The sequence below is a fragment of the Ursus americanus genome, chromosome 15, assembly GCF_024610735.1.
Source record: "Ursus americanus isolate L20-20 chromosome 15, mUrsAme1.1.p, whole genome shotgun sequence".
Classification (NCBI taxonomy): Eukaryota; Metazoa; Chordata; class Mammalia; order Carnivora; family Ursidae; genus Ursus; species Ursus americanus.
Window position 1 is genome coordinate 55,472,274 of NC_142141.1, and position 23,566 is coordinate 55,495,839.

The following is a 23,566-nucleotide window of genomic DNA, read 5'->3' on the forward strand; positions in this document are numbered from 1 at the left end:
ATTATGTACTAAGTTTATTACTATGTAGCTATTATTATACTAAGTTTAATTTATATACACATACACACACTAAGTACAAGTGTTCAAGTGTCCTGGGACACTTTTTTATATAATATTCCCCCCATGATGATTTGTATCTCATACACTTTGGAGTCTAATATCTTTCTCATTTAACCCTAGCCAAAACTAAAGCAAGGAGACCACTTCTAACACACTGTATCAGTCACCTATTACTATAATAAAGCTGCATTAGAGACCACCACAAAACTATATAACTTAATATAATCATGTTCCCATTAATGCAAGTATGCTTTCTGGGGTTCGGCTGATTTTTGGCCAGGGCTCCTCAGGGCTTGGCTGTAAGCTCCAGGTAGATGCCAAGTCTGTTCCATGTGCCTCTCTCGTCTTCTTGGGACCAGCAGACCAGCTGGGGCATGTTCTTGGTATGACAACATACCAAAGTGCAGGAAAACCAGCCCAAATACTCAAAGCACATTTCAAGCCCTTGCTCATGCAGTGTTTTCTAACATTCAATTGGCCAAAAGAAGTCTGCATCAGGGAAATATCTCCACCTCTAATAGGAGGGACATCAAAGTCACATGGAAACATCTCCACCTCTAACAGGAGGGACATCAAAAGTCAATGGGGAAGAATGAAGTATTGTGGATGACAATTCAACTTACCAGTAGTCTCTGAAAGTTGTGATCAAGTCTTAAGTGTCAACTCAGCATTCACTGTCAGTTCAGTAATATTCATGGCTACTGTCTTCAGAGAAAATCAACTGTAGACATTAAGATACTCTACTACTATCTTCAGTTTCCCGTAATGCCGTCATTAGTGCAAATGAAAACGTTCTGCTCTAGAAATTACTCTGTTTCTACCTTGAATTCCATTTCCTCCCTTTCTCTTAAATGTTACTCTCTGCATGATGCACCAAAGCTAGCATGACCCTAAGAACTTGTGTTCAAATTTAATAAATTTCTTTGTTAATGTTCTACCTTGTAATGCAAGAACATAGCAGCTCTCAAATTCAGAATTTAATTAAAATTACTGTTGCCTGCATATAATTACTTTTTAGCCTCTAACCACTCACTATGATCCATTCAGGATACTGTATGTCTTTCCTACAAATCTTTTGTTTTCCTTGTACCTTTTATCCATATTTAATATGTACTATTTTAAGTCCTGGACTCAATCATTATGTTACCTCATGGCAATAATTTGGACCATCCTTTTTTTTCAGTTCAATTTTTAGGTGGAAATTAAAAATTCATTTAGTGTGAAGAAACAATACACTTCATCCTAGTTCCACAGGTATTTTGCAAATGTTTACTTTTGTAAATGTTTAGTTTGAAATAATTGTAGACTTACAAGAAGTTTGCAAAAATAGTACAGGGATTTCCTATATAACCTTTATTCGGATTCTTCTCATGCAACAGCTCGCATTCACGGCACAGTTTTTAAAAGAAGCAAACATTGATGCATTATTTCTTTTAAGATTTATTTATTTATTTCAGAGAGAGTACATGCCTGGGGGGTAGCAGGGAGTGGGCAGAGGGAGAGGGCAAGCAGACTCCCTGCTGAGTGTGAAGCCCACTTGGGGCTCAATCTAAGGACCCTGAGATCATGACCTGAGGCAAAACTAAGAGTCGGTTGCTTAAAGGACTGAGCCACCCAGACACCCCACACTGATAAATTATTAACTAAACTATTGACTTGATAAAGATTCCCCCAGTTTTCCACAAATGTCCTTTTTCTCTTCCACAATTCGAGGCAGGATATCACAATGCGTTTAGTTGTTTCTTCTGGGTCTTCTACAATCTGTGATAGTTCCTGATTCTTTCTTGTCTTTCAGAACCGTGACACCTTTGAAGAGTACAGATCAGGTCTTTTGTAAAATGTCCCTCAGTTTGGGTTTGTCCAGTGCTTTCTCATGATGAGACAGAGGTTATAGATTTGGGGAGAGAACATCACAGAAGTGATGTGTCCTCCTCATCACTTCATATTAGGAGTACATGATATTAACAAATCTTATTTCAGGTGATGTTAATATTGATCACGTGGTAAAGATAGTGTCTCCCAGTTCCACTGTAAAATTAATATTTTTTCCTTTCCATCTCCATTCACTAGAAATGGGTCACTAAGCCCAGTCCATACTCAGAGGGAGAGTAATTAAGCTCCACCTCCTGGAGGGAGGAATATCAAAGCATCTGTGACATGTATTAAAACCATCACAGAGGCGCTGAGGTGGCTTAGTCGGTTAAGCATCCAACTCTTGGTCTCAGCTCAGGTCATGATCTCAGGGTCATGTGATCAAGCCCCACGTTGGGTTACATGCTCACCTGCGAGTCTGCCTGAGGATTCCCTCTCTCCCACTCCCTCTGTCCCTCCTCCCTGCCCCTCTCTCAAATAAATAAAATCTTTTAAAAAATTCACAGTAAACAATAAATATTCGGGAGAAGATACCCTGAAACTATACAAATATTCTGTTTCTCCTTAAAAGTTAGCTTAATGATTTTAGCATTCATCAGTAGATCTTACCTGCTGCAATTGCTATTGTAATGTTCTCGTGACTATTTTTATTTCCCTTATTCCTTCTACATTCATTGACTGGAAATCTTTTGTAAGGAAGAGTTGTTCCTTCTCTCCTATTTATTTTTTTATTTATTCATTCAATCATTAATTTATGTCGGTACAGACTCATGAATATTTATTGCATTTTTTGGGTTAAAATCCAAATACTATCATTATGTAATTTGTCACTTAACTTGTTCCACATTTAGTCATTGACAGCTCTTTCAGGTCTTTTCTTATGTCCTTTGGACATGCCCATCTCTATTTTCTCTTTCCTTCCTTCCTTTTTTTTTTTTTTTTTTTAAAAAACACTTTCTTTCTTTCTGGTACCGCAAGACACTCCAGGCTCCTTTTGTACTCTCCCTGACTCGACTTATTTCTCCAAGAAGCTCTTCTCTCTTGAATTTAAGAATGGTCTTTAGAAACCAAAATCAGTGGACTCATTGTTAAACATGCTAGTATTATATAGAATAATTATTTTCACAAAATCATGACATTTCATTACTTTTATAGCCTGCTTGTTTTTCTTTTCCATTTCTTTCTCTTTGTCTCTGTACTACTCATTCTTCAATATTCTCCCCTGATATGTGATTCCAGAGCACACTAATACATCTTGTTAAAATAAAATAAAATGGAGACCAGGCTTGAAAATCCAAGCAAGCAAAACCATTTAAGGTATGTAAGCAAAACTATATCTAATTTATTTCATGAACATAAACAAAACTTAAGTCATTTTTTATAAATACCTATGGTAATCATAAAAGAAACTTAAGTCATTTTCCTAAGAAGATATACAATAATCATTTTTAACCAATGTCCCGCCATCTGGACACACCTATTGTAATAAGAAAATCATTGTAAAGGTTCAATAACTTCCTCATTTTCACTTTATGAGGTATCCTGTAATGTCATGCCTCTAAGTGTCAACTTAGTTTTGGATTTGAAGACCCCCCAGTTCGCCAACTGTTCTTTTATGTGCAATAAACCTTAGCAAATACAATGTTACTGATCTGGTTTTAATTTGTATTGTTTCTAGATTTTTGACAACCTTACTTTTGGATTTACTTTAATTTCTTCTGTCTAAAAATTCTGTACATTCTAAAGGGCTCATCCTTCCCTACATGTCTGCTTTTTTTCTCCGTAGTACCGATCTTAGAAAGCCTAGCCAATCTCACAGATGCACAATCCACCTATAATGTTGACCTCCTCCTGTTCCCAAATCGCCTATCAACTGATCCCTCCTTTCATGCCTTAGTTCGTTCAAGTATAATATTTTCCATATCCATCCTCATATGTCTTCAATAATACTCCATTTATTATCACTAGAATTGCCATGGTGATACAAAGGAAGGCTATCAAACAGTAGTTTGAAAGAGGGCCTTGCAAAGGATTTTTCTTTTCCTTCCGCTTCCTTTATATTCTTGCATGATGTCAGCTATCAATAAGAGAATAATAAATCTGCCTACAGCTGGATGAAAGCCTTCTCTCTATAACCTGGGTCTTCAAGAAAGCCATACATACTAGAAAGAAACAAAATCCTGGCATTGTTTCACATATAAATGTCACGTTAGTCAAGATATACATTCAAATACCACTTTACCAAAAATCCAAGCTAACAATGGTTTAAACTAGATAGAAATTTATCTGTCTCTTACATAAATTTTGAGATTCAGGATTTTCATATTTTTGGGTTTAGAACTTGGCTACTGGCTAAAAATTCTATATGGATATTCACTCAACCACTTCTTCCAGCCTGTAACGGTTATTTTCTATGTCTGAACTTTTATTTGGACTGCATTGTTTGCTCACTGGCAGAGAGGTATGCAAAATTAGCCTCATGGAATGTCATACTTGTCTTTCAGCAGCCATCCTACTTCTAATTTTCCACGTCAGTCCACCAACTAAAGAAATGCATGCTTCCCTACTGAACCAAGACACATAGCCCTTTAATAAATCCCAGGGTTTTTTCCCCATTGATCCCAGAAATTTTTGTTTGCTTGCTTGCCTAATTTTGTTTTTCCTATATTCTGAGCTGCCAATGGCCTTACCTTCCTCTCCAAAGATGTCCTGCTGCTTAAGGTAGCATATGAAATAGGAAGATAATGGTAATATTTTTCCCACCTATCCATTGGCCTTTATCATCTTCATATTAATAGTCAGAAAGATTTTCCCACTAAAAATGCTTTCTGTTTTTCTATATTTTGATGTACATTATGAGTCAAGGTATCATACAACAGGGATTAGATTTATGTAAAGATAATCTAGTGGAAAACATGGTTTACTTCTTACTTATGATCCTTTGTGGAATTTTAAACATTCAGCATTATTCAGTCCCTAATTGGATTAAACTAGAAATCATATTCATCTTCAGTTTGTCTCAAAACAAAACCATTTAGTTACATCTTTACTTTAATATTTTCTTTTTAAGTTTTACTTTCCATATTATTTTTTCATAAGCATCACTATGTCCTTAAACACCTGCATACATATCACTTTGGTTTTACTTTCCCAAATAAATAACAGAAGGTTTGAACCAGAGGGTCCATATATACATACATTTGCACTCGCTGCCTATCACCTCTTGCTTCTTCCCAAAGCTTATCAGGAGCTGCTCCACTGCGGTTGCACTACTAAGCTTGTCATGTGTCATTTTTCAGTTGCCTTTCATAATATGGCACCATTTTCTGTATTAACACTTAACTGTCAAGGTATTATGCAATATAATCAGATTCCTCCAACATAAAACTCTCACTTCAACATCCAATTTACAACAACAGTGTCAGATGGGGGGCCTGAGGCTTGGTCTGGAAAGAAAGAAAGAAAGAAAGAAAGAAAGAAAGAAAGAAAGAAAGAAAGAAAGAAAGAAAGAAAGAAAGAAAGAAGAAAGAAAGATGAAAATTAGACATCCTGTGTCCAGCTGTAGAATTAATGTACTTGTATTCCAAAGCCTATTTGGCAAAATATAATTATCTGTTAACACTTTCCAGGATCCCTCTGTCCATAGTCAAAGTCCAGTAGCATTCCAAGTTATCTCCAAAATGGAGGATTTAGATCAATCATCTGACAGTAATTTAAAGATGTTATTTTGCTCATTGGAATCTGCAAAGCCTATATAATCCATTCATATAATTACATAAGTCTACAATCACCATCAATTTATCGTTGTTTCAAAGCCATAAACACCTTTATATTATCATGCTTGGGTGGAAGATGTGGAATCATTTGGAAGAGCATTATAAGAAAGGTAGAATAAATCAGCTTGCCTCTGTAACATCTGCTTGTTGTCTTGGAAATTTCTCCCTAACTTCTACCTGTGATCTCCTAGCATTTAATGACCTTCACCACAAGCATCAAGGTCTTTCCAGGCACATAACACCAAATATTTTGAATCATCCCCATATCTAAAATTATCAGACCTAATGAATATTAAGGCTACATAGATCCTACATGAAATCATAGGGAGAGTACAAACACTACGAGAAAATAAGAATATAGGAAAACCACTTTCACACATATTAGATAAGGAAATACAAATTGATGTTCCCCTCTAATGGTTTAAAATCCTAGGAACCTTATACATTTAAACTTCTGAGGCTAAGACAGGACTCTCAGAAAAAATGCCACAATCCAATTAAACCATCGAATGCTGACTATTCTCAGAAATAATATAAGTCAATAATCTCACCGTCCAGGAGGAAATGACACAGAGGTGACATCCGATGGATGGTTTTCAGAGATTAGTAAAGTCAACTGGCAACACTTTAGCATATATATTAAAGTTCCATCTTACTCTTGATTGAGACAAAGAACAGATTTGGGGTTTTGTGGGACTTTTATCTAAAATAAAAACTCAGTGCAAGACATAGGAAAGAGAAAAAGTAGCCTCTGGAGAAGAGAAGTATAAAAATATAAAAAGGGGAGGGTTGGGTGGAAGCTTGTAAAAATGAATAGAGCAATGAAGCTAAGCAATAACACAGAAAGATGGTAAATTTTGATATATCATATTTTGGCCAGCAATGGAAGTCGGCTTACTGGGGAAGAGACAAAGATGGCCCTGGGGAGTAATAGAAGCAAAGAAGCGGAGAAAGAAAATATGCTGTGTATGGTCTCATAGTTTGGAATCTGAGTTTAATTTTTAAAAAGTCAGGTTTCATAAGACAGAGATGTACAAAAGCAAATAAAATTTTCTAACATACAATCGAGTGTATCTGAAACTCTGCTACTTTTGTTTTTTATTAAATCCGATCTTGAGTTAGATATTTAATTCCAGATTTCACTACACAATACAAATTTTTAAAGCAAAAAACAGTCCCCTCAGCATTTTCTGGAAGACTTAGGAAATGTATATGAAGGTACTGTGTGGTTATTCTTATTAATTGAATGTGGATGAATCTGAAGAGAAATTCATGACTGTATTATCCAATCACTCCGGTTCAGCACTAAGAAATAAAATCTGTGGAATTTCTTAATACAGAATAACCATCCTTAATGTTCAGATTGCCAATTGTCAATAGCTACACAACAGTAAGTGTACCTACCACTGCTGTTGCAATTCCTACATTCCTCACTTTTTTCATCTGCAAGCCCTATCATTATATGAGTTATTATTCGAGGTTTCATAATTGTTGAAAGTCAAATGTCATAATCCACGTTTGTACCTAACTATACACCAGGAGTATTATTCCATTTTGTAGTGACTTTATTTCCTTATCACCTATGTTCATTATCTATTGTTATATAGCAAATTACCATAAAATTTAGCAGCCCTAGAGCAACACGTATTTCTTATATCACAGTTTCTGTGAGTCAGGATTCTGGGCACAGGTGTTCTGGGTGCCACTGACTCCATTTTTCATTAGCCTGTAATTCGGGTGTCAGCCAGGGCTGCAGTCTCATCTGAAGATTCAACTGGTGGAGGATCCGCTTCGGAGCTCAGTCACATGGTTGTGGGTGACATTCATTATCTTTTGGGTTTTGGACTAAATGTCTTAGTTTGTCAGGCTGTTGACTGGATGTCTCCCTTGTGGTCTGTGGAGCACTACATAGGGAAGCTAACAACTGGCAACTGCCTTGCATCGGAGTAAGTAAGTAAACAAGAAAGAGAGAATTCAAAATGTCTCTTTATAACCTAACCTCAGAAGTAACATTCTTTTTTTTTTTTAACCATATTCTAATTGTTGCAAGTGAGTCACTGGGTCTAACTCACACTTGAGGGAAGGAGATTACACAAACACATGACAATCAAAAAATGGAGATCTCTGGGGGGCATCTTAGGGGTTACCTACCACATCACAGTTAACCACTGATTCCCCAATTCCATGTAATGGACAAAAACTGAAATGACTCCAATGACTTCGGCCTGTGTAACTTCCTTCCCTTTGAATATGGATATGATATGAGATAGCAATCCTGTGACTATGTTCCATGAAAGATTTGAATATAAAGAGGGAGATTATTGGCATGGACCTCTCAATCACATGAGCCCTTTTAAAGCAGAGAGTTTTCTCCATTTGGTGGGAGAAGAGGAAGTCAGAGAGAGTAGAAGTTTGGGAGAGACTCAAAGCAGAGGGGAGTACTTATTGTTGACTTTGAAGATGAAGGGGGCCACATAGAAAGGACAGAGAGCAGTCTCTAAGAACTGCAAGGAGCCCCAGGCTCACAGCCAGCAAGAAAGCAGGGATCTCAACCTTCTTGCTACAAGGAAATGATTTCCTTCAACAACCAGAATGAGCTTTGAAGCAGATATTCTCCAGAGCCTCCCAATGAGAACTTAACTCAGTCAACATTTTGATTTCAACCTTGAGATAGCCACAGAGCAGAGAACCAACTCACATGTGCCAGACTTTTGACTTGCAGACAATGAGATGATAAATGGGTCTTGCTGTAAGCCATTTCATTTGTGGTGATATGTTATGCAGCAACAGAAATTAATCTATCCACATAAAGAACGTTACCTCCCGCGGCAAGTTCTCCCTGAAGATTCTTGGGTGTTAAAATAATCTTATACAAATATAAGCATCTGTGTAGTAGTGTTGTCCTTTTGGATGCTTTTAACAGTAAGTATTACTGTTATACACATACACACACATATATATACACACATGAATATATAGTGTGTACACATATATGACAATATACTATAAATTATACAAATACATATATTTAATTATTTTTTTTATTTATCTCTAAGAATTGCTTGTTCATTTATTGCAGCTTGGCCATTCCCCCAAGTTCATAGCTAATAATCTAAATTAGTATTTCTCTAAGCTCTGTGGGTGGTTGACAACAAAGTCAAAAATATTTTCATAATAATACAAAGACTTTACTTGCTCTCTTCGCTCTCATTCTCTCACAGCAGAGTTTTCCAAAAGCTACATAAGGTGTGATGTCACAAGAGACTGAATGTAGAGGAAGCTATGACCGACTGTCCAGGTGTCTTCGATTATGGCAGGCATTGCAAAGATTTCCAAAATGAAAACAAACAAAAAAACAAAATGAAAATAATGCCACTCTTCTTGCTGTTATTTTTCATTTTGAAAAACAGTTCTTTTCTATAAAAATACTGTTTATCTGAACAATATTTTTGTAATGGGCTTACTATTATTTTTAAGTTTACTATTATTATTCAACTTTTTATCTGAATGGTTTATCTGAACAATTATTTTCGTAATGGGCTTACTATTATTTTTAAGTTTACTAATTTAACTTTTTTAATTAAAAAAATTTTTAAGATCTTTTTTTTTAATTTATTTTAGAGAGAGAGAGAGAACACAAGCCGGTGGGAGAGGGTCAGAGGGTTAGGAAGAGAGATAGGAAAAGGGAGAAGCAGACTCCTCACTGTTGGGGTTACTGTAGAGCATAAAACCAGCCATGATACCTGGCTTGCTAAAGTGTTACACAGAGGCCACTGAGAGCAAGGAAGGTTTTCAGAGAAGGGTGTAGGCCTTTGGAATGCCGAGGCCTACATGACCAGTCTGCCGTTGGAATGCCGAGGGGAGTCACCTTCCAAGCCCAAACCCTCACCCTGTGATTAAGAGAAGTAGGCATTGTCCTTTAGGCTATGTTTAATAGAACATGCCCAAATTAGCATATCATATTTTCCGGGTAAACGGATCCTCCCAGTTTCAGTAGGACCCCTTGTCAACATCATGTCCTTGAGGAACAGTGATAAAGGATTTGTGAGTATCTTGAAGGACCAATAAAAGCAGGAGCAAAGAAGAGAAAAGGGTCTTCACCTCTAAGCATTGACCCCCTTGCCTTCTACTCTCTTTCATGGCAAAGTTTGGAGTCATCTTTTACCCATTGGTACAGGGATTGCTGGCCATTCCCGGCACCCCACTGAGCAGGGATTCCCAAAGCAGGTCTCAATCTCAGGACCTTGGGATCATGATGAGAGCCAAAGGCAGACACTTAACAAACTGAGCCACCCAGGCACCCCCATAATTTAAATTTTTACATGAATTAATACATACTGCTTTTGATGTTTCCTCAATATTAACTGTTTATATGGTAAATATTGAGAGCTATAACACATTTAAATGAAAGCTCTTTGGGCTTTCCACAATTTTTAAAAGGGTAAAGAAATGCTGAGACAAAACATTTGAGAACACCTAATCTGCAACTTTCCTTTTTATAGGTGCTTTAATAGTTCACTGAGTGGATGAGCCACGTTTTGTATCATGAAAGGCTTAAGTTACATTCATGCAGCATGTCTGCAGTGAGGCAGAGGGAATTTAGCTCCATAGGGACCAAGAAAAATTAAAAACTATTCGAAGTATTAGACAATGTATTTTTAAATGTATGAGGTCAGTTGGGCAAAAAAATAAGACACTAACGCACTTACAATTTTAAGACAATACTCAAATATACCACATTAGTACTGTGATAAAATCTAGGTTATTTTATGTGGCAAAGACTAGAAAGAAAGTCTAGAAAAGTATTTGAGGAATTTTTAAAGACCGTTTAAGGTGGAAGTCTACATTATTGTCAACTCCTTATTCTCTTATTTCATCAACCTAAATATCTTTTCTTTCTTTTTGCATATTATCCTGCAAATTGTACCCATACTTGTCTTTATATCAGTTAAATTTTAAGAGAAATACACTTTAGACAGAAGGTTTTGGATGACATTCAAAAATAACATTTTTGTAAAGTTGCTTTGACAAATAATTAAATTTGAAATGTGTATTTAAGTTTCAGATGGGCAATTGCTGCCTCGCAGATTTTTTTAGGCCAATAAAACACAAGTAAATTGTACAGATGACAGATCTAAAAGTTCATAACTTTTTTCATCTAGGAGCCTATTGCAGATACAAGGAAAAGTGGTTGAAATATTTTTGAAGAGTGGTAACTTTTTCAGAACATGAGATTTTCAATTATTTTTCAAACTAAAATTCCACGTTTAAAGTTGAAAAAAGATACCAACAAGGTGTTTCCTGAGAATTTGAGTATATGAATTAGCTGCTCAAATCTGAGTAATCCATGAGCCAAACTTACATAACCCCCAAATAATGCTAGATTCCCAAGTTAACTTTTATATCAAATTACCCTTATCAAGGAAGATTATTGCCTTCTCATTGCGGGGAAATAAATGTGGAGCTGTTGTTCAAGGAATATAAAGTTTATGTTATGGAAGATGAGTAACTTCTAAATACCTGCTGTACAACATTGTGTTTTTGGTAACAACAGAGAACTTCACACTTAAAAATGTGTTGAGGGTAGATCTCATGTTTGTCTTATCCCATTAATTTTTTTTTTAATCAAGGCTACAGAGAAACTTTTTCTTTTCTTCTGTAAAGCAACCAAAGCATTTCTTTAGGAGTGTTAGGGATTGCAATCCGGAAGACACAAGACTGACCAAAATGGAAATTGAGCTCTGAATTGTGAGCAGGGAGTACAAGCTTATAAGGGCAAAATCTACAGGTTACGTAAGTTATTTTGAAAGAAATATGATTGGTGCTGGCAGAGTTTAAACTGATTATCTAATACACCATTGGCTACAGAGAAACTCTCTTAAACATACAAGAACATACGGAATTCTACACCCATGAGTACCTCTTGAGGAATCCACGAGATAAGGAGCTTCATTCAAACACGATGTAACAAAGAAACTTCAGCAAAAGGCCTAATAGTGAGCAATTTAATTTATATGTATATAAGATTAAAACAAAGTGGTATAGGGGCACCTGGGTGGCACAGCGGTTAAGCGTCTGCCTTCGGCTCAGGGCGTGATCCCGGTGTTCTGGGATCGAGCCCCACATCAGGCTCCTCCGCTATGAGCCTGCTTCTTCCTCTCCCACTCCCCCTGCTTGTGTTCCCTCTCTCGCTGGCTGTCTCTATCTCTGTCGAATAAATAAATAAAATCTCTAAAAATAAAATAAAATAAAACAAAGTGGTATAATAGTGGGAAACTAGCATAACATAGTTTCACATTGTGGCAAAGTAGTAATAATGGAATCAAAAATGAGAGCAGAAGTAAGGAAAAAAGAGGAAATAAAAATATGGTAATTGATTGTTGTACAAGAAACAGTGTTAAAGAATGTCATTAAATGCTGTTAACCCAGGTAGTAAAGCAGTAAAAAGCAAATAATTCTCAACTCATAGAGACAGAAACATAGCAAATATAACATAAGACCTATCTACTGAACACTATGTCCTTCTGAGTTCCTAGACCCAATTACAATGTGGGGGGAAGGAGTTGTCCCATACAGCACCAAGCAATTCTTAGACACCAGCAGGGTGCCTGAGAATTAAACCCACATCTGTCCAGAGGAAGCATCATATCCCACAGGTTAAGGGCTCAGTCCTACAAGACTGTGCCCTTCCTGGGTGTTATACACAACTAATGAATCGTCGAACTTTACATCGGAAACCGGTGATGTACTGTATGGTGACTAACATAATATAATAAAAAAAATTAAAATAGAAAAAAAAATCCTCATCTAAAAATAAAAAAAATTAAAAAAATTTAAAAAAAAAAAGACTGTGCCCTTCCCCTGCCCCACCCCATCTTCAGACACCAGTCACAAGCCCCTGGCTGTTACCTGTGCTTCTGACCTACCAGCTACAGACTGGAGGTTTCCACGGCCTCTTCCTTGGGTTCTCTTAGTTTGCTAGAGTGACTCATAGAACTCAGGGAAACATTTACTTACATTTACCAGTTTATTAAGAAATATGATAAAGGATATGAATCAAGAGCCAGATGAAGAGATGCAGGAGATACGTGGGACAGGTATGGGGAAAGGGCAAGGAGCTTTCATACTCTCACCAGGGTGCCATTCTATCCAGGTTCCACAGGTTCATCAACCCTGAGGCTCTCCAAACCCAGTCCTTTTGGGTTTTTATGAAGGCTTTCGTGCATAGGCATGATTGACTAAATCCTTGACCATTGGCTGATTCAATCCCTAGTCCCTCTTTCCTTCCCAGAGGTCATGGGTTGGGAACTGAAAATTCGAAACCTCTAATCACATCCTTGGTCCTCCTGGCAACCAGTCCCTATCCTTGGGTGGGGTCCAACAGTCAGTTTCATCAGTAACAAGACACCTGTATCACTTTCATGGCTCTGAAGCCATTTCAGAAACTATGAATGAAGACCAAATATACCTGAGAAATATGTTTTGGACATAAGAATGACCAAATATATATTTCTTATAAATCATTATATCACAACATGGAATTATAAAACATAATGACACAATTGAGGTGATGTATACACATCATACATATATATTTATAAAGGGGATCAATTCATCTATTAAAAGAAAAAAATTTCAATTTCTCTTACAAAGGAAGAGCTAACTATACTTGCTATATGCAAGAGACATACTTCAAACAAAATAGTTCAGAAAGGAATACAAAAGGTCATTATCTTACTCAATGGGGAAACGGTAGAGGCATTTCCACGAAGATCAAGAACAAGGCAAGAGTGTTTGTTATCACGACTACTATCTGACATTTTGCCGAAGATATTAACCATCACAGACAAGAGAAATTCATTAGAAGCATAAGAATCAACAATGGAGAAATAAAACTACTTCTATTTCCTGTTGTACAGTTAAAACTCAAGAGAAGACAACTCTAGAGAAGGAAAGATAAAACTAAATTAAAAGAAAAGAATTTAATAATGTAGCAGTTTATAAAAATTAACATATAGAAATCACTAGAAATCATAAATGCAAATAATAACCGGTTTGGAGATGTAAAGGTAGAGTTAACCCCATTGACAAAACCAAAAGGGGATATCGAAGTTAAGAAGAAATGTACAAAACATATGTAAGGAAAACTTTGACACATGCGAACAAGGATAAAAGTTGTAGAAGAGTATGGGTAGTTCTTGGATTGGATGTTTCAACATACTAAGGACAATAGTACTTTCTAAATTTCACACAATTCTGATAAAAACACTGCCCTTTGACAAATGCTGAAGTAATATTTATTGCGGGCAAAAACAGTGGATGCTAACATTAGTTGAGTTAAAGTATTATGAGAGTTGGAATATTTACATAGTCTCAAAGTATTTCTCCACAGATCTTTACTGATTAGAAAGAAAAAAACCCAATTTTGTTAGAGTGGTTAAACCTGACAGACATCATCAAGCAATAAAAGGTATTCAGTAATAAGTGACATTGTGTTCTTCCTGATATCATACCCTGAGAAGAGTACATATCATTTTGTGGCATTCATGCCAAAAATGCATCATCTGAATTTAATTATAAGAAACTATCAGACAAATGGAAATGGAGAGACATCCTACAATTAACCAATATTCTACAGACGTCAAGATCGTGAAAGACAAAAGTGCAGGATAGTTCACATTGAGAGACGTGAAGGAGAAAGGACAAGTAAATGCAAGACAAGATCCTTGATAAGAATCTGGACCAGTGAATGGATATAAGTGGATCAATGGTCGAAACTTGAATAAAATCTATAGCGGAGTTAGAAGCACTACGTCAAGGTTAACTTCCTAGTGTTATTAATTGTAGTATGGTTAGGCAAAATTTTTAACATTTGGGAAAACTGGGTGAAGGGTAGAAGGAAAGTCTTTGTAACTTTTTGTAAGTGTGAAATGATTTCAAAATAAGGAAGTTCGAAAATGTCCTTATTTTGAAAAAAAAATATATGATGAGGCTACAACAAATAAATGTGGAGCAAAGAGAAGAACAATGAAATGGAAACAAACTCAAACACATGGAAATTGAGAATATGAGGAAAATGCTATTCAAATCAGTGGGGAAATGATGATTTCGCGGTGTTTGGAAAATGCACACTTGCTGTTCAGAAAGGACAAAACCAGATCAGTTACTACAGGATTTAGATTTATAAAAATTAACCGTAATTACACAAAGTATTTATAAACGTGAAGTGAAGAAAGCCTTTCACAGCAGTACAGAAAATTAAAAATAAAACCAGAAAATATGGAAAGCAATCAACAAAAAATGAAAGACTACAAGAAAAAAAACTAGCAGCCAGATAGAAGGTAATACGAGACTACAGGCTATGAACAGGTAGATCATGGAAGAATTAAATGGCAAACCAATTTATGAAATGATGTCCAAATTCACTCATAGTTAAATAAGTGCAAATCAAACTAACTAAGCTGGTTTTAGGAATCAACCTAGCCAAGGTTAAAAATGACCATAAATCGAAGTGTAATTGAGGTGCTGGGAAACAGGCACTCTCTTACATGGCTGATTAATTTGTCAACAGGGGTGACCATTTTGGAGGACAATTTAACATTATCTAGCAGAATTATAAAAGCACATACTCGTTCTTTCAACAGTTTCCCTTCTAGGAACTTTTTGTCTATTCTCAACAGTACCCTAAGAATGTTTATTTCCTGAGAGCAGAAATTCCCTGGGCGAGGGATTCTGTCTATTCCCCGCCAAGGTCCTCGAAGAGCCTGGCACGTACTTTTTTGTTAAATCAATGAATCAGTCAATTGTAGCATTGCTTGTAAAGCAAATCTAAAAACAAGTGTTGAATAAATAATCTATACTTCATGCAACATCATACAAATATTTTGTTTTCTCCTTTAGTGGGAAAGATCTGTATGACTGATCTCCAAGATCTTCAAGTTAAAGGCAGAGCAGTATATTAACTATTTATTGAAAAAGCTTTACTCAATCGTGCGCCATCAATAACATTTCTTTTTATTGTTTCTCCAACCTCTAATGCGGGCTGCCTTCCCCCCGTGTTGGATTAAAACTCAAACAGGTTTTCATAACTTCTCCAGTCACTCGCAGATAATGAAAAGGCCTCAGGTCATTTGTGGACTAGCCACACTGTTGTTTCTGAATTAAAATCCCCACTCCAAAGTCCTACTGAGCTAATTCCACAATTTTTCCATTTGCAACTCCCTCTCTCTTCTGTCTGGAAGTCTTGGGAGTCTATGCAGCGAGGGGTTAGAGCAGCCCCAAAGCCTGCTCCCTCTCCTCTCCTCCCCACTTCACCTAAGGCGCCTGTGCCCTCCTTCTTTGCTGGAGCCGCCAGGAGGGAGGGAGGGAGGAGGGGCGAGGGGCAGACGCAGGTGCAAGCCCAGGCTGTGCCTGAACTTGGCAGGGGCCCCTGCAGCTCTCCTCTCCTGTCTTCCGGGAAGCTCCCTAGTGCTCGCCCGCACATGCGCAGGACCAACTCCCGCTCAGAGCTCCCTGGGTGCTCCTCCCCCTGCCAGTGAGTCTTATCCCTGGAAAAGCGCTTCTCCTGAAACATCTCCTCCCGCTCCTCATCTCCGCCTGGGGGTCCAAAGGGTCCATTACTTGCTTTGTCAAAGAGACTAATGAAACGCCTCATTGAATTAAATCTTCATATCCAGATAAAGTGCGAGAACGAAGAAGTTTATTTGGGGCGTTTCAAACCATCTGACATTAAAAGTGGTGTAGGACTTGCTTGTGTATTGCTGAAATACAGGAAGTCTCACTTAGATAAGTTCCTTTGAAGCCATTTTTCCTATTTCAGGCTCAGTCAGGTTAAAACAATTGTTAAATATAACATGTTTAGACAGTGCTGGCATTTGGGGTAAAAATCCATATAATAATAAAAGAATGGAGAAATGCTGTATTTTAGCTCTCCATTTATACTCTAAAATATAGGTTTTGCTTTTTAAATTAATAATAAGCACCATGCTTTATATAGCTTTATATTTTTATACATGGTATTTTGATAAGGGGTTTATAAAAATAAACACAAGCACATTTTATAATGCCAAACATTAAAATTTGGCATCCTGTCTAGTGGATATAGCTACAGACAGAAGTGTAGGATGGTGTATGTTAAAAAAAAAAAAATACTATTTTTAGCAGCACTGCAATAACAAACAAAAAAATATGTCTGAAACTCTTCCTTCTTCTGGATAATCCCAGCCTAGACTTAACTCTGATAGATCGTGTGTGTTCCCCTGGTGACAGGTGTGTAAGACTAAGTAGAGATTTACAATTTACTTACACTGAAATTTTTCTTTCATTTGTAGAACAGTCTTAACAACTAAGGGACAGATTCCATTAATTAATAAAAGGACTGATTGAATTTAGCAGCATAAAAATACATAGACCTAGGGTAAAGTATTTAGCAAAAGAGTCAAAATATAAAACAAAGTTAAGTAATTTACAGATTTTTTTAAATTTTATAATATTTTTCTATAAATTGCAAAATTTGTGCAATGAATATCTGTTACGTTATTCTAAGGATAACTTTTTCAAAGATTTATTTGATAGCTAATGTATAAGGAATAATGAAGTGGGCATAAGACCAACACTCATGCACCTTGAAGAAAAATATTACTAGGTAAAAAAGTAAAACCATTGCAAAGTATTTTCTTCATATTTTGTTGCTATTGATTTAATACTAACTTTTAATTTTTTAAAAGTAATCCCTACACCCAATGTGAGACTCAAACTTGCAACCCCGAGATCAAGAGTTGCATGCTCTATGGACTGAGCCAGCCAAAAGCCCCTAAAATTAACTTTTAATTTTAATTGGCTCTCGTGTGTTAATGTAAAATGTTCTTCCTATATAAATGTAATGTAGAACTCCTATTTCTAGCAAAGTGTCTGTCAGGTGACATATCCAGAAAATCCTTTCCAGAAAAACCCTGTCCTGAAATGCTGGATGATATGTTCAAACATGATTTTAGCTGCAGAGCTAAGAAAGTAGAAGAAATTATCATGTACCAAAAATGCATAGGAATTAGATACAGGAAGTGGGAATCTGAGGGTGATGTCCCTGCACCCATTCTGTGACTTCATAATTAAAAGGCTGGAACTCAGGTGCCTCCAAATGTAGGTGACATATCTTTGGGTATGCAAAATGAGGACTTAGAATTGGAACCCCCAAAAGTTGTTCTCTTAGGAAACTATATACCTCAATGAAAGGACGGGTTATAAGAAGAAAAAGAAGTCAACCGTCCAGAAAAGGAGATAAGACTTTTTTTTTTTTTTTTTTTTTTACCTCTAGGTAGAAAAACGAAATAGAATCCTTGAGATTTCCTTGCCATATGCAAGTGCTCACACCGGTCTTAACACCTAATGCAAAGCCCTTTGTGCTTAGACAGCCAAACGGGCCTCTTGGAGGAACACGTTCTAGTGTGGCCATACAGGGTTCCTATGGATGAAACTCCAGTGAAAGTAAGATCACAATAAAAAAAATGAAATGCAAAATGTGGAAAATGTTTTCAAAAATAAAAGTGAAAAACGTTTTTAAAAAATACTGCCTGGGGCGCCTGGGTGGCTCAGTTGTTAAGCGTATGCCTTCGGCTCAGGTCATGATTCTAGGGTCCTGGGATCGAGCCCCACATCGGGCTCCCTGCTCAGTGGGAAGCCTGCTTCTCCCTCTCCCACTCCCTCTGCTTGTGTTCCTTCTCTCGCTGTGTCTCTCTCTGTCAAATAAATAAAAATAAATAAATAAAAATAATAAAAATAAAAAATACTACCTTATTTGAGTTGAAAAAAATTGAGCAAATGTTTGCTATGACCCACAAGTCATTCCAGCATCAACTCTAAGGGTGAAAGTCCAAAGTCTCATCTGAATATCATCAAAATCAGGGACACCTGACTGGCTCAGTTGGTAGTTTGCAACCTTTGATCTCAGGGTTGTGAGTTCCAGCCCCACGTTGGGCACGGGGCTTACTTAAAAATAAATATCTTAATCAGATATGGGTGAGACCCCAGGTGTTATTCATCCTGGGGCAAAATTACTCTTCGTGAACCTATGAAAACGGACAAGTTAGATGCTTCTAAACACAGATGCAGGATAGACCTTCCCATTCCAAAAGGGAGAAATAGGAAAGAAGGAAGGGACTGTGGGTTCTAAGCAAGTCCAAAATCTAGCAAGGCAAATGCCATTGGATCTCAAGGCTCAAGAATAAACCTGTTTGGTTCAGCGTCTGTCCTACAGGCCCTCCGAGGTGGCAGCAACCCCCCATGGTTCTATGTAACCATCCAGACCCTTCACCTCAACAACGTGCCTCCCTGTGTCTCTCTGTGAGGGCCTTGTCCCTGAGGCACTGGGTGAGGACTTCCCGGCTCCCCATATCCCAAATCCAGAGAGGCAGTCCCACCCTTTTAAACCAAGGAGGCACTAGCCCTCCCCACCGGACCCGTGCTGGGACTAGTCTGATTATCCATGAACCCACTTACACATCGTTCTTGCATTTTCCCAAGGAATAGTGCATTTCACAACCAAGTAGATTCGGTCCTGCCATGTAGAATCCAAGAAGTCCAACAGCCTGCCTTCATTTTGTCCCACTTGCTCTGCGCCTTTAAGTCAAAGGGGCAGTGTCTCTGCTGGTATAATCTCATCTTTATTTCTGGCTTCTGCTGGGAACAACATAAAACTAAGGAGGGATAAAAGTTCAGACGCAATACATTTAAAACTTGAAAATACCCATTATCACCGCTTCTATTCAGGACTATTCTTAAGATGCAAAGAAATGGAATTAGAGGGAAAAATGGAATGAAATAAAAGTGAGGAAAATGAAACTGGAGCAACATATTACCATCATTTGTGGATGCTTGACTATAAAACTGTCTACACAGAAACTGCAAAAGTTTCTAAAAATAATAAGATAATTGAGCAAGGCTGTTGGTTAAAAGATATATATGCTTAAAGTAATAGCAGGTTATGCTATTCCAGGTCATGAAAACCTGGAAGAAAAATTAGAAAAGTATAATTTAATTTTTTAGAACAAATATAGAGATAATTTTTAAAGATTTATTTTGAGAGAGAGAAAGAGAGAGGGTGCAAGTGGGGGGGAGGGCAAAGGGAGAGGGAGAGAAAGAATCCTAAGCAGACTCCCCACTGAGCATGGAGTACAATTTGGGGGTTCAATCTCATGACCCCGAGATAATGACTTGAGCTGAAATCAAGAGTTAGACGCTCAACCGACTGAGCCACCCGGGTGCCCCTAAAAATAATTATTAAATGCCACTTACAAAAAACATAAAATAACTATGAATAAACATAACAAAAGGTCTGCATGCATTTTATGGAGATAAATCACACATTTTAAAAGTACTAACATGAGCACCTGGGTGGCTCAGTGGGTTGAGCTTCTGAATCTTGGTTTCCACTTAGGTCATGATCTCAGGGTCCTGGAATCGAGCCCCACATCAGGCTCTGCCCTCAGTGGGGAGTCTGCTTGAGGATTCTCTCTCTCTGCCTCTGCCCCTACCCAACCCCCCACTCCTGTGCACGACTCTCTATCATGAATAAATAAATCTTTCAAAAAATAAAAGTACTAACTTGAAAGGTTGCCATATGCACAGATTGGGATACTAACATCTGTAAGATACCAGCCAAGCACAAATCAATTCATAATTATAGACAAACTTCTGAAAAAATTAGGATATGGATAATATTTTTATGGCCTTTAGATAGGAAATGTTTTTTTTTAAAGAACTCACAGGCAAAACATGAACAATAACAATAAAATTAAAAACATCTTTGCCTAAAAAGATGTCTTTTTTTTTTAAAGATTTTATTTATTTATTTGACAGAGATAGAGACAGCCAGCGAGAGAGGGAACACAAGTAGGGGGAGTGGGAGAGGAAGAAGCAGGCTCATAGCAGAGGAGCCTGATGTGGGGCTCGATCTCATAACGCCAAGATCACGCCCTGAGCCAAAGGCAGACGCTTAACCGCTGTGACACCCAGGCGCCCCTAAAAAGACGTCTTTAAGCAATGTAAAAATGTAGCCTGCTTCTAAGAGCGCCTGACTCCGGGCTTCCAAACAAGGCCAGGTTTGGCCACCCTCTGCTGACAAAATCCAAAGGCAGGGCAACGAGTGGTGGCAAAACAAGAAAGGAATTTATCTCCATAAGGTCAACACCAACAAATAACATCAGGAAGATGGCCCAAGTGTGGAAAATACTTGCAGGTTTATATAAGGAAAATGAGGAGCAAAAGTGGGTGGGTCCGTGCAAGTAGGCAGAGAAGGTTAAATGGATCATTGTGTTGGAGTCAATCACAGAAGGAGTCTTGCCGGCTCTGGGCAGACCCTGTTGCTTGAGGGATAGTTTCTGTTGCCATCAGGGGATGCTTTGCCCACAGGGTCTTCTACCTGAGCTGAGGCCCAGCTGGAAAGGAGAACCCAACTGGAAAGTCCAAGGTCAAAATGGAGGCAGCCAAAGTCCTCTTTCATAAAGGGAACTTTCAGACTAAAATATTCATAATGTACTTCAACAAATAATTTATTTCTCAAAATAATAAAGAACTCCTAAACAGAAAAATAAACAATCCAATAGAAAAAAAAATAGACAAAATATTCATCAATTCACAGAGAGGAAATTCAAATGACTGATAAACATTTGAAAAGTAGTTCCATCCCTCAGTAACCAAAGACGAGCAAGTCCAAACTAGAGAAACATAATAATTTAATGCTAAATAGATTGCCAAAGATTCCATGTGTTAGTGAGGATATAAGCAATGCGATCTCTATGTCAACTGTTGGGAGTATTAATTGGTACATGATCTTTGAGGGCCAATTTGACAATATCTAGAAATTTAAAAATGCTTATACACAATAACCTCAGGAATTCTAAGACATTGGTATGACCTAAAGAATCTCTCAGTCATGTAAACAAATGACATGTATACAAATGCTCATAACAGCTTCGCTTGTCTTTGGAAAATATCAGAATCAATATTAGTGCTCATCAGCAGGTGAATAGGTAATAAAATATTCTTGCAAAATAATAACATACGCTGAAAGTTAATATATTACAGCCACATGCACTCACATGAATAAATATAACTTGAGAGGTAAAACAGTAGAATACAGGAAAAAATATATAAAGCTTTAAGATATGCAAAAAATAAATGTACATATGAAAAACTAACACCAAATGTAGGAACCGGTTATCTGTAAGGAGAGAGAAGAACTTCAACTGTCACATAATGTTTAATTCTCAAGTTGGGCCTGAATTATTTCAAACTATAACTCAACAGAAGTAAAGATAATGCAACCTACATAAAATTAAAATTTAATAGACGATTGAACTTCTTTCTAAATATATAGAATACATGCAAGAATTTAAAGTTCTTTGAAATAGATAACCTTAAGGCGTCACTTTGTCTTCAGATATAAAAATGTTGTAGAACTCACCAAAATTTTAATCATTATTGTTATTTTCTTCCAACAGAAGCCGTGATCGCTCATCTTTTTTCCACGGATATTCAGGTATCAAAAGAGCAAAATGACTTCACTGTGAACACTACGGAACATGACTGAAATCAGGCTCTACTCTCGCTTCCTGGAAAGTAAATAAAACGCCCCATGATTTTGACAATTGCAAAATGGGAATTATGCATTCCTGGAAACCAATAAATGATTACAAATTAGAGCCATTTTTGTATGCAAAGTAATATAATTGGGTATAATTTTTATAAATTTAAATTAACATCTATGAATTATGTAAATACTGATTATTTACGCACTAGCTAAATTTGAAGTTTAAAGTAACACGTGAGAGAAAAACCTTTAAGATATTAATTAAATGACATAATATTCTCCTGAAAGTCCATTTATGGTTTTTCAGCCAAATATGGTAAATAGAAAGCTGTTGCTTTAAAATCAATAAAACAAGGAGGCCTGTGTGGCTCAAATTGTTAAGTCTGCCTTCAGCTCAGGTCATGATCTTAGTGTCCTGGGATTGAGTCCCCTGGCAGGCTCCCTGCTCAGCAGAGGTCTGCTTCTCCCTCTCCCTCTGCTCCTCCCCCTGTTCTCTCTCACATTCTCTCTCTCAAATAAATAAAATATTTTTAAAAATAAGTAAATAAAATAAAACCAACAAAACACCAATAAAATGATGAAATTATTCCTAATGAGTAATTCAGCAGTAAGTATGGTCAGAGAGTATGCAAACTAGTAAATCATTGACTTCACTTTTAAGTGCATACATGACATTTTCTTAGATTAGTAAAGAGAGATGAGAATCACCTTACAGTAGATGTTGTTATAAACTGTTATGGATTTACTGTTATAGTCTATTTTATTACTACAGTTTATTCTCAGTTTCAAATAATTTTAAAAACACTTGAAATAATTTTGGTATCTTTACTTTTACTTTTGCAATAAAATATTTATGATTCCAAATTTATTCATGTAGCATTTACAATATCCTATTTAAAACAGTTTATTAATTCAATTTTTTTAAATTATTTTTAAAACGCAGGGAGCCAAGAAGACCTCTCCTTTTTCTGGACTTTAGTCATATACTTCCAAGTGATTTGTTGATGAAGTGTCTGCAGGTAATGAGAAGTAGCTGGGTATAATATTCTTAGTATAACACTTTCTTTTCCTAAGAAAGTGGGGTGGGCACATTAATATTAGCTGAGGTTATATGCAGGACAAAGGCTTTAAGCAAAACATGGAAATAAGCTATTTAATGATAAATAAGATGCTGTACAATGAAAATCAAGGAGTATTATCTATTAAATGCAATAATATTTTTCATGAAGTAGAAACTTTAGGAAATATAAAAAGGTAACATAAAGAGGCAAGA